Raw genomic sequence first — 12,042 nt, 5'->3', positions numbered from 1 at the left:
TTGCCTTCGAGCAAGCTCTACTGATGAGGGGATTGTCGAACTCGGTCCCTGCCAATTACTTCACCAAACCACATGAATAGAACGTAGGAAAAGTCCAGGGTTGAAACCCCACAGCCACTGTTCGTCCACCGTGACCCGTACACGTTTTCAAAAAAAGCAACTGTCGGACATAATAACTCGGTCCACACATAGACAGAGCTGTCCTCGACGAAAGACAGGAGAGGGGAGGGGCACGAAGGTAGATTATGTCACAAGCAGCACACAACAAATTCGAAGATACTGGAACATTCGAGGTGTGAGACAAGGTGATAGCAATGACGTCAGTGGACACTTGACGTTTGACCACGAGGTTCAGTGATAGATCAGCCGGCGAAGAAGGAAGGTGGTGATCACTGCTGGTACTGAACACGAAGTGATGCGAAGAAAGTCCGACGATAATATTGGCGGACATGGTGAGTCCATTACAATATGATAACAGAGATATTCATGAGTTTCAATTTTTGTTGCCTAGTCCATATCAACGCCGAGCATTGCTAACATTGAAATATTGTCAATCGTGTTAACTGGCGATGGTTTTTGTCATGATTGTCTTAAGGTGTAAACCCGCGTGGTAATCTGTCCGTATCGACAAGGAAAATAGTTAAGATGATCATTTTAAAAAATGAGAAAATCGTAAAAGAACGATCGCTTGGAGAATAAAACAAGATGGAGCCATGAAAGAAGGTACCTTTACATTAGATGTTCAGAGTTGGAAGAAAACTAAATGTGAAGGCCTACATTGACCATTGTTGTGATGTGATTCGGCTGTCACTCGTTTCCGATAGATGGGACTACTGCTGCGTCCCGAGTAAAATAGAATGCCTGAATATCGGCGGAAAGTAGCTGGGGAGTTGGATAATTTTGCACATCCTATATGAGTGCCCCGTCAACCACAGGTACTGCGGCTAGTGTTTATGTCATATCAGTTGTCACCTTAGTGAGAGGGCCCAATCCATTATACGAAACACACCCCCTAAAACATCACAGACCCACCTCCGGCTTGAATCTGACCTTGCACACATCTAGGATTAAATGATTCATTTGACAGGCGTCACTGGAATACAGGCAAAAATGTGATTCGTCCGACCACATTATGTTCCACCAGTCAGCTACTGTCCAAATTCGATGACTTCTAGCCCATTGAAGACGCGCAGCTTTACAGTATGTGCCTGTGTGAGCAATGGCCTCTTGCGAGGTGACCGAATCCAAATGTTCATTGCATGCAGTTCCCGTCGCAATGTTCTCTCGCTAACAGCAATTCCTCTCGGGTTTGGAAGCGATTCTGATTCACAAGCCGTGAAACACGTCTGCGGTCCCTCTCAGTCAGGATCTACTTCCAACCACAATTCTGACGTCGTGTTTCGTGGCCACGTTTAGTACACCACTGCTTGTAGACACGCTGAACTGCCCACTGCGAAACTTCAAAATATCCAGCAACTTCACGCACCGTATGGCCATGGGCACGGCCAAACACGGTTGCCCCTTTTTGCCACTCTGTCACATCCTTACATTTACCCAAGTTGACGTACACTGTTTGCTTGAAACATCAATGTCTCACAGATCGCTACTGCCTTATGCTCACGTAGAGGCAGTACGCGTGCGGTTGAGCACAGGACTTGATCGCTGCGCCATCTGTCCAGGCTTAATGATCCATCTGTGCGTGCTCATTAGAGTGACTAATTTTTTGTCCGGTGAGCTTATAATTCAAAGGAAAACCAGTATAATATTGTTATTTTATTAAATACTATTTTTTTTAAAGAATTCCTAAACTAGGTTTTGTTCTGTGTAATTTCTCTTTGCAAATAATAAGTCAAGACAGAAGATTCATTATAATGTGGAACAGTACTTTGAAGGCGGGAATTCTAAAAAGATGTTCTGCACATGCTAAGGCAGATTAACCGAAAATGTGATCCTTTAAAACAACTCGAGTTCGCTCTTCGAGAGGGAAATGTTTACGACTCGCGATTCGCAGATGCTTTGGAGGTAGCGCAATACTATTTTGACTCGACAGGAGTTAACTTATAGAGATTAGAGAATTTCGCTCCAGGCATGGAGACTTCAGAGCGAGAATAATTCCCATCTGTACTCTACACTATGAAATACCCTCCCCGTTTATGCGGACATGAGAGATCACTTAAGTTTTATGTCCATTGTTTCCTGCAGTTGTTGGTTATGAAAGTGATCTTTCGGTCACGGAAACAATACGCAGAAATAATAAAGGAAACGCGATGCCGAGTTTTCTTTTTATGAGGTTACGATAAAAATTGAAAGAGGGTGAGCGAATGGAAAATGGAGATGGCCATAATCTCCAAGAGCTCCGGTGGTAGTGATTATTGTTTTAAGAGGAAGTAGAACTCGGCAACTATCCTCTCTTAACACCAATCCACAGGGAAAAAAGAAAAGGCCCTACTCTTGGAATGCGAAGGTGATAGTAAAAAAAAAAAAGTAAGGGTCAGGAAAGACGTGACTGTGGAAGAGTCCCTAGGTCTCAGGAACCTAATACCGTCGCGGTCGGAAAATAACAAAAATTGGCCAAGATTAAGGAAAGATTAATGTGAGGAGACTGGCACAAGTGGAAACAACGTGGTTGCTACCCTCATCTCCCAGAAAAAAGCTCCTCTGTCACCTTTTAGTCACCTCTTACAACAGGCAGAGGTTACCGTGGATGTATTCTACGGCCACCACCCACAAGGGTGGTGAATGAAACCAAAAAAATGACGAAACTATTTCCTTGACGTGACCTTTTTTTTCTTGTTGCTATTTTCTTTACGTCGCACCGACACAGATAAGTCTTATGGCGACAATGGGACGGGAAAGGCCTAGGAATGGGAAGGAAGCGGCCGTGGCTTGAATTAAGGTACAGCCCCAGCATTTGCCTGGTGTGAAAATGGAAAACCACGGAAAACCATCTTCAGGGCTGCCGACAGTGGGATTCGAACCCACTATCTCCCGGATGCGAGCTCACAGCTGCGCGCCCGTAACCGCACGGCCAACTTGCTCAATTCTTTTTTTTTTTTTTTTTTTACGTCGCACCGACACAGATAAGTCTTATGGCGACAATGGGACGGGAAAGGCCTAGGAATGGGAAGGAAGCGGCCGTGGCTTGAATTAAGGTACAGCCCCAGCATTTGCCTGGTGTGAAAATGGGGAAACCACGGAAAACCATCTTCAGGGCTGCCGACAGTGGGGTTCGAACCCACTATCTCCCGGATGCGAGCTGACAGCTGCGCCCGATTCTTGGCGTGACTATGACTGTATTAAAGAAGATGCAGATGCAACGTACCAAACTGGAGCATCGCTTTATATGGATCAGAAACATAGCCACTGACAAAAATGGAGAGAAAATACATGAAGAATTTTAATATGTGGTGCTGGAGAACGATGGGTGGACGGACAAAAGGACCCTGAGAAGAAACTGCCTGTTCCATGACGTCGTTGAAGGGAAGTTAGGGAAGTTAGGGAAAATGGAGACCTGGATGAAGAAGAAGGGAGTGAAGGGAAAGATTCCTTACGCTTCGCAAAACCTACTACCGTCAGGATTTGAAAGAACAAGAGTTGACCAAGGGAGGTCGGATAGGGAAGATTGAAGTAAGGAGACTGGCAAAAGACAGTGGAAACAAAGCAAAGACTCATCTCGGGGACTTTTAATAGCCTCTTACGGAAGAGAGCGGATGCCGTGGGTGTATCTTACCTCCACCAACTACAGGGGGATAGCGATGAAGAAATTGTGTTGGTGGTAGTGATTATTATTTTAAGAGGAAGTACAATTGGGCAACCATCTTCTGTTAATACTAATCGGAGAGGAAGATAAATAATGACGTGTGGCCTCCGAAGAGGACTGATGCATGTAACTTATTTCGAGTTGACGCCTTGTAGGCGACTTGCGCGTTTATGAGGATGTGGCCCTACATATGATGAATTCTAACGATGAAGACCGCACGCACACACACCTACCTCCCGAGCCATCGGAATTAACCAATTACGGTCAAAATTCACGACCCGACCGAGAATCGAACCTGGGACCCTCTGGACCAAAAGGCTAGTAACCTAACCACTTAGCCATGGAGCCGGACAGGGAGGAAACTGAAAGAGGTCCAATCTTTCGAAATATGAAGGTATCGGCAAAAGAAAGGAAAGATCCACGAAGGACATGAAAATAAGACTCCCTTGGTCTCACAAACATAATGTCGGGATCGGAAAAGACCAAGTGTTGACCAAGGAAAGTTTAATGTAAGGAGACCGGGGCAAGTGGAAACAATACCAGACTCAACTAGGGAGGGCCTCTTAGTTGCCATCCATGCTCCTAAGTTGAGAGCCCCTGTGGCCCCTTTTAGTCGCCTCTTACGATAGGCATTTTATACTGTGGGTCTATTCCACCGCCCCGACCCACAGGCGATGAGGAAGACATGGTTATCATATAGACTAAATGTTAGATTTTCATTTTACACAGTGAGATATTTCTAATCAGTTGTTATATTTACTATAATGACATAGATGTTACTAAATTTGTTTTATTTTTTGGTTCAGATATCCCTTAAAATTGATCGGCCCACTGACAAACATAAAATCGGACCACTGCCAGACATGAAATCTGTATTATAGTTCTTACTCCTTTCGAAAGGAGTATCGAGTTGCAAGTTGCAACTACTGTAATTCCAAAGAGTAATACAGTTTATTTACTCCATGTTTCTGCCTCGAAGTCACGTGACAGTAAAAAATAAATTACGAAAAGGAAATTACAGTCTTAAACTTTTAAGTTAAGTGATGAATTATTAATTCAACTATTAATACTCGTAGCACCATTTAATGTAATGTGTTACATTACGCCCCGTCACGCTGCCTTAAGCGTATCCTAATCCCAGCCCAAGATACGAATAAAACCACCTACGGGCCAAACTTTCCCGTTGGCGCGATTGATGTTTAGCAGATGTCCAGCTTACCATAAGCGTAAGAATTATTCTTACAAGAAAAGAAACGAGAAATATCTTGTGCTGCGAGTTAATTTGTGAACAAGATGTAGGTATTTGGAAACACAGACGTATACATGTTTCCGGGAAAATATTGTGGTAAGTTTGCTTCCATATTTTGTGGGTTGGCGACACTGGTCAGGCACCGAACAGCGTAAGCTTGATGGGTGAAGGGGGTAGAGGGATTTCAGTCTTTTAATGATATGCCGTCCATTGTTCCATCTCGGGCTGTGTAAAAGTAATTATAACTTTTATTTGAGACTTATTTGCTGTAGCAATGCTTTATACTTACTAATTTGGATGAAGAGGGGTTTACAATACTTACAATACTCCGTATTTCACTATCTATGTTAAAGGTGTGGCAGGTTAGTTGCTGCTCATTCGCCATCTGAACATTTGTTTGTGGGGAATGTGTTGAAGTAGTTTCGATTTAGTGAACAAGCTGCTGCCAAACTTGCAGACGCGTATCCTCGTCTTGTGATACAGTAAGTATTTATTAATTATTTTGTTATAGTTGGATTTGTTATGAAAAGCCTGCCCATGTATTCCATAGAACGCGTTCCTGATCTGACGTAACCTCAAAAATGGCCTGTTGCTAAGTCGATGGCAAACTTTCTCGCCACGTTTTATGGCAAACCCACCTTCCTAGCGAGAATGCCTTCTGGCAATTATTAAGGCTTCTCCCTTTCTGTATTTCTGGTTTACTTTTAGCCTATTTTAAAGAATGAAAACTGCAAGTTCTACATAATTGTCACACGCTAGTTATAAACTTACGAGCTTGTTATTAATCAGCAACTTTTCAAGTAGCAAGGGGTAACCAAGTTTCTCGTCGTTTAGAAGGTTATTTGGTCGATGCTTTTGTACAGTTCCGAGAGTTACAACATGCTGAAGTAACATTCATAAAGGAGATTCCAACTTCCTGAATATGAAGACGAACTTCCATTAGCCACTACTTAGAGGATGTGTATTTTCCATTTTAAAATGTTGAAATATTTTGGTATTCCACATAATTCACTCAAGCATTGTTTTAGTTTCCTTATTATATTTCTTACCCAGCTCCCTTTATCAGAACCGGACGAGTTGGCCGTGTGGTTAGGGGCGCGCGGCTGTGAGCTTGCATCCGGGAGATAGTGGGTTCGAACCCCACTGTCGGCTGCCCCGCAGATGGTTTTTCGTGGTTTCCCATTTTCACACCAGACAAATGCTGAGGTTGCACCTTAATTAAGGCCACGGTCGCTTTCTTCCCACTCATAGCCCTTTCCTACCCCATCGTCGCCATAAGACCTATCTGTGCCGGTGCGACGTAAAGCTACAAGCAAGACTTTATCAGATTCCTTGTCGGGTAATGAAACAGTAACCTGTATTTTTACCTGTTCTTCCACTGCTCCTCTGTGAATACTCTCGGTACATCAACAACTCTTCTCTCTATTCCTTTCTTTACTTTATTATTCTGGTTCAAAATTTATATCCACTTACGAAATGGAAATTGAATTTCTTTATGCACGTCATGGCTATTGTCATTATCAAAGCCTGAAATAATTTGAAGTGTGTAACTCAGTCAATATAATCGAAAGACAACTGGCATTATATCAATTACATTTATACTCAACAATCTGTAATCTTCTTGTTGAATGTGTTAACAAGTGATACGACTTTCATATTCTACGGAGTTTGTGGATTGTTACTGTCAGTGGTACATCGTAGTTACGACGGTGGTACACTACTTGTTTTTTAAACGGACAAAACGAGCTCCTATTCTTCAGATTTGCTACAAATCATTGTCATTGAAGAGTGTATACTGTAGGACGTTATGTATTGTTTTTTTAACGTCATCGCTAGAGTGGAAGGATTGTTCTGAAAGCTAGTGTTAGCATTCGAGATTACAAAAATGTCAAATAATTATGTTCGAAATATTCGATATTTCTCCAGTCCTGTAAAAAGTATTCGAATACTTTCGTTGTGGGTATTTACGGTCTTTCAAAACTTCTCGAGACGAGAATAAGACAAGTTTTACGCTACTCTGATGTATCAGTTTGTAGAAGCTGGACAATGAACGTGGAATTTATAATGTTTTAATCAACCCTAGAGTATAAAAACTGAATTGCTATACTCCTGTTACACTAACGAGTCACGAGTTAGATTAATCACATTCATCCACATTCCTTTGTTCCATAATGTAACGACATAAAAAAAGGACAATTTGAATATTTTTCGAGTCCCTGGGAAAAGTGACATAAATTAGTGGTTAGCAAAAAATGGGATATTTTGTCACTGGTTTACTTAGTCATCTATCTGTCCACTAGGGAAACGTGATATAAGGCCACTTTGAATTGTATATTTATAACACCAATATGAATGCATTTCAACATTTCCATTCTTCAGCGGATTCTTGGAAAAAGGGGTACAAGTCGCTTTGTTGTGCCCATGCGCCACCGGCTTGAATTTAGCGGGAATAATATTTACGCTTTCTACAGGAAAGTGTATTTACAGTGAGCTGTTGATTAAATCTTAGCAGAGTCAAGAACTGATTCACTGGGCGAGTTGGCCGTGCGCGTAGAGGCGCGCGGCTGTGAGCTTGCATCCGGGAGATAGTAGGTTCGAATCCCACTATCGGCAGCCCTGAAAATGGTTTTCCGTGGTTTCCCATTTTCACACCAGGCAAATGCTGGGGCTGTACCTTAATTAAGGCCACGGCCGCTTCCTTCCAACTCCTAGGCCTTTCCTATCCCATCGTCGCCATAAGACCTATCTGTGTCGGTGCGACGTAAAGCCCCTAGCAAAAAAAAAGAACTGGTTCTTACGAATGTGCATAGTATCAAATTACTCCAAATTGTTTCATTGTTAGTCACAGGTCCCATTCTAGAGAAACATGCTAGAAGTTGACACCTCTCTTTTTTCAATGGCTTCGTGGGAATTGTGTGGATTGTAATCCCACTGATGCCTGGTTGGTCATTTTTATTCTGTACTTAACATCTCTTCGATATGTGCTATGCGGGTATTTACTGAACTTGACCTAATAACTTGAAAGTTTATTTCGACTACAATACGGCCGTAAAAATTAAATATTCACAGACACCACATTCTTATTTTGTTAGACGTATCGTGACATAAAATATGTTATTACTAGCTGATGCACCCGTGCTTCGCTATGGGATTCTCAGAAAGACTGTCTTCGTGGTTTTCATAACTGAATTCAACATAGGTCATTACAAAAACGTCAGTAGGAATGTAGCGATTAAAAGCAATATTATCATATACAATACTCGATCAAATGGAAAAAAGCTCATTTTTTCACTTTTAAACGGTGCCGACTTTTACGGAGCCGATCTAACAGTTCAAAGTTCCAGAGCTGGAGTTAGAGTTGGGTTCATTTGAACGACTCAAAATAAAGAACCGTGTGAGTCGATTCGCTGTATGAATGATTAGTCGTTCAAATGAATCGGAGTAGTGCAATCGTCGTTCAAATGATTTGTTTGAATCGTTGAATTTAGAGTCGTCTGTGGTTGACGGTTGTAGCCAACGCCGCACGGATCGGTTCCGAAGTCTGCGAGTGAGAGATGAGGGTAATAGTGAGGACATACGTTTATAACACCTATGACCTCGCCTTCACGCTCTTTTAAGAAAGGTATTTCCGGCCTACAGTATAGGTCATCTAAGACAAAAATGAAACACAATTTTATATTTTCGTTTCGTAGACTTTCGCGGTCGGAGGTAATGCTGTCAAAGTTTAATTCCGGATTGTTGGACAGCGACTATTTCATAGTCGACTATTCGTCATCGTTCCAGATGACTTACCCCCTGCGGGTGGGGGACGCATATGTAGAATACACCCGCGGTATCCCCTGCCTGTCGTAAGAGGCGACTACAAGGGGCGACCAAGGGATGATTGAATTAGAGCCATGAAACTACTCTTGATTCGTACCATCATGCGGGGAACACCATGGGTTGCATGTACTTGCGAGTAGTACCACTAAATTGGTACGAAATTGGTTTGTGATTACTTGCAGTAAAAAGCCTGGCCTGGTGGTTTCCAGTACCCGTGCGTCGTACCCATGTGAGCAACACCGCGGGTCTGGGCGTAGCCTGTGAGTTGTACCGCTATATGAGCGGCACCGTGAGTCAGCGTTGCCTGTGATTGGTACCCACTATGTGAGGAACACCATGGGAATACCGACGACCGTGACTAGTACACCTAGGTGAGGAAACTTACCGGTTTGCGTTGGCTATGAGTGGCGCCATTGTGTGCGAAACACCATAGGTCTGCGTTCCCTGTACTAAGTACAATACTTGTGAGTAGTACCATCTTTTGTGGAACACCGTGAGTCTTCGCTACTTTTGATTAGTACCCCAACATGACAAATAACGTGGTTCTACTTTACTCGCGACATGTACCATTCTGTGGGGCCTTAGTCGTGGATTTTGCACCCCTGTAGACATCAAGCATCATTGTGCTTTATAAATGGTCCCTTGGTCAGTAATACTATTATTCACGACCTTTTCTTGTGTCTGATCCACTGTTTTTGTTTGTTGTTTGTTTTTTGTTTTTCGTTGGGTTCGTGTCCATCCATTCATTCTTCATGACACTTTATTTTATTTTGTACAGTGGATTAATTTGAACTTTTGGTTATTTCATTTCGTACCATTAGGGGCCGATGACCTCGATGTTAGGTCCCTTTAAACAACAAGCGTCGTCGTCGTCGTCGTCGCCAGACGACTTAATCGCCAGCAGTAATTATACAGTTGGTAATAAGTTCGATTTCCTAATTATTTTTTATTTATTTATTTTTTGCTATTTGCTATTTGCTTCACGTCGCACCGACACAGATATGTCTTACGGCGACGATGGGCTAGGAAAGGCCTAGGAAATGGAAGGAATCGGCCGCGGCCAGGCATTTGCCTGGTGTGAAAATGGGAAACCACGGAAAACCATCTTCAGTGGTTCGAACCCACTATCACCCGGATGCAAGCTCACAGCTGCCTTATATGTGCTACTGTGAATGATTTATTACGTATGTACCTTTTGGGCATAACCTCAAATCAACTAACCTTCCGTTATTTATTTATTTATTTATTTATTTATTTATTTATTTATTTATTTATTTATTTATTTATTTTGTGAGATGTCAAATATCCAGATGTGATAAGTTACTCGTTTGTTGTTTATTCCTCGCGGACAGTGAATATAATTTGGTTCGTAATCCATATCTTCATGGCATTTCATCTGCACGTTGACATCAGTGGCAACCGGCAACAGTCTGGCTGCAATCAGTCGAGGTAATGACAGTTCGAACGGTAGACAACGACACATCAACACGTAGCCCTTGGCGTGCGCTCGAAAGTACGGTCATTCTCCAATCAACGTGGATACCGTGGGCGGATACATGATGTATGTTTACATTTTCGATTCCCTCGATGACGGCTTAAATACTGGAATGTACTTTGATGATGTAACATTATGGCACGTGCTGATGATTACCACCCCATCCCTCAGTTTTAGGCCTATTTACTATCCGAGAGTTCACAAAATTTCAAAATACGTTAGCTACTCATTTATAATTTTTGGTAAAATCCAGTATTACGAATTGCGTTGCTTGACAAAATTCAATACATGAATTTCAATTAGAGATTCAGTATACTTTAATGTTGCTGGTGATATTTTGTATGCACACAGAGTAGTGACTAGTGAAGAAACCTATCACGCATCTATGGGTCTTTGGAATCGTTCTCTGTCCGGCTTGAACGAGTCGCGAAAGAACCGGAAAAGAATCGTGAACGAATCATAAGAATCTATTCGTTATGTATGTATGTATGTATGAATCGTTAGAATCGATTCTTGAAAAAGAAACGTATTGCCAACTCTAGCTGAAGTGATCAGGCCGCAGACAGCCGTGAACACTTCTCTGCCATTGCACACTGCTCATTCCAATCAGTGCCTCAGAGTAGGGATTGAATAGCTCGAATGCTATGGATGAACCAGTGTGTTACGTACCAGTACATCAGAAAATTTATGAACCAGAGGAATGGCATGCTAAAGAAGAAAGTTATCTAACTTCCCATCTACTTCCCGCCAATATTCAGGCAGGATGTTACACTCGGTACGACCGGGCGAGTTGACCGTGTGGTTAGGGGTTCGCAGCTGTGAGTTTGTATCCGGGAGCTCGCATTCGAACCCCACTGTCGGCAGCCCTGAAGATGGTATTCCGTGGTTTCCCATTTTCACATCAGGCAAATGTCGGGGCTGTTACCTTAAAGCCAAGGTCGCTTCCTTCACACTCCTAGCCCTTTCCTATCCCATCGTCCTCATAAGACCTATGTGTCGGTGCGACGTAAAGGAAATATTAAAAAAAGGTCGATACGCAGCAGTAATCCTATCTATCGGAGATGAGTGGCAACAGAAGACACAAAGCACATCACAACAAACAATGGTCAATGCTATTGTTGATCGATTTTATTTCTACACAGTTGCGGTATCAGGCCCCATTCTTCAACGAGAGCCTGTTCGAGGTCTTGGAGAGTCTGTGGTGGAACAGGACGCCCACGAACACTTCTGTCAAGCCTATCCCACACATGCTCGGTGGGATTAAGGTCAGGACTCACTGCTGGCCATTCCATCCCTTGAATGCCCAATTCTCGCAAGACAGCTCTGGTGCTGCGTGCTACATGAGCCGTGGCATTGCCGTGCATGAGTAGGAATTCAGGGCCAACACCGTATGCAGCAACCAACACATGCGGTAGCAGTATCTACTCGATATACCCCGCAGCGGTAAGGTTACCACGGACGACGACAAGATCCGTACGACCATCAATACTGATGACACCCTACATCATCACAGAACCTTTTCCGAATCAGTCGCCTTCCTGGACAACATTTAGCATGTACTGCTCACGACGGCGCCTCCATACACGTTGACGTCCATCACGCTGAGTCAGGGGAAACCTGGACTCCTTTGTGAACAACACATGTCTCCATTGGCGAAGTTGCCAGTTGAGGTGGGTACGGGCAAGCAGAAGGCGAGCTGCGCGATATAGCTGCGTT

The 12,042-nt window shown here is 43.1% G+C and overlaps 1 protein-coding gene across 3 annotated transcripts in view; it reads left to right on the top strand.

The window, feature by feature from the left end:
* The first annotated feature begins 337 nt into the window (after positions 1-337).
* LOC136867099 (protein Loquacious) overlaps positions 338-12,042 on the top strand; it is a 29,482-nt gene continuing 17,777 nt past the window's right edge. Inside the window, exons 1-2 of one of the 3 annotated variants that reach the window (XM_067144202.2) lie at positions 375-452; positions 5,363-5,491. The gene's annotated coding sequence lies outside the window, so the exon portion shown is untranslated. Of the gene's footprint in view, positions 453-5,187; positions 5,245-5,362; positions 5,492-12,042 lie in introns of those variants that run through there. The other 2 variants (XM_067144201.2, XM_067144200.2) reach the window with 2 other exon arrangements.

The sequence above is a fragment of the Anabrus simplex genome, chromosome 3, assembly GCF_040414725.1.
Source record: "Anabrus simplex isolate iqAnaSimp1 chromosome 3, ASM4041472v1, whole genome shotgun sequence".
Taxonomy (NCBI): domain Eukaryota; kingdom Metazoa; phylum Arthropoda; class Insecta; order Orthoptera; family Tettigoniidae; genus Anabrus; species Anabrus simplex.
Note: the sequence above shows the minus strand (reverse complement) of the source record. Positions and strands in the feature narration are given on the sequence as shown.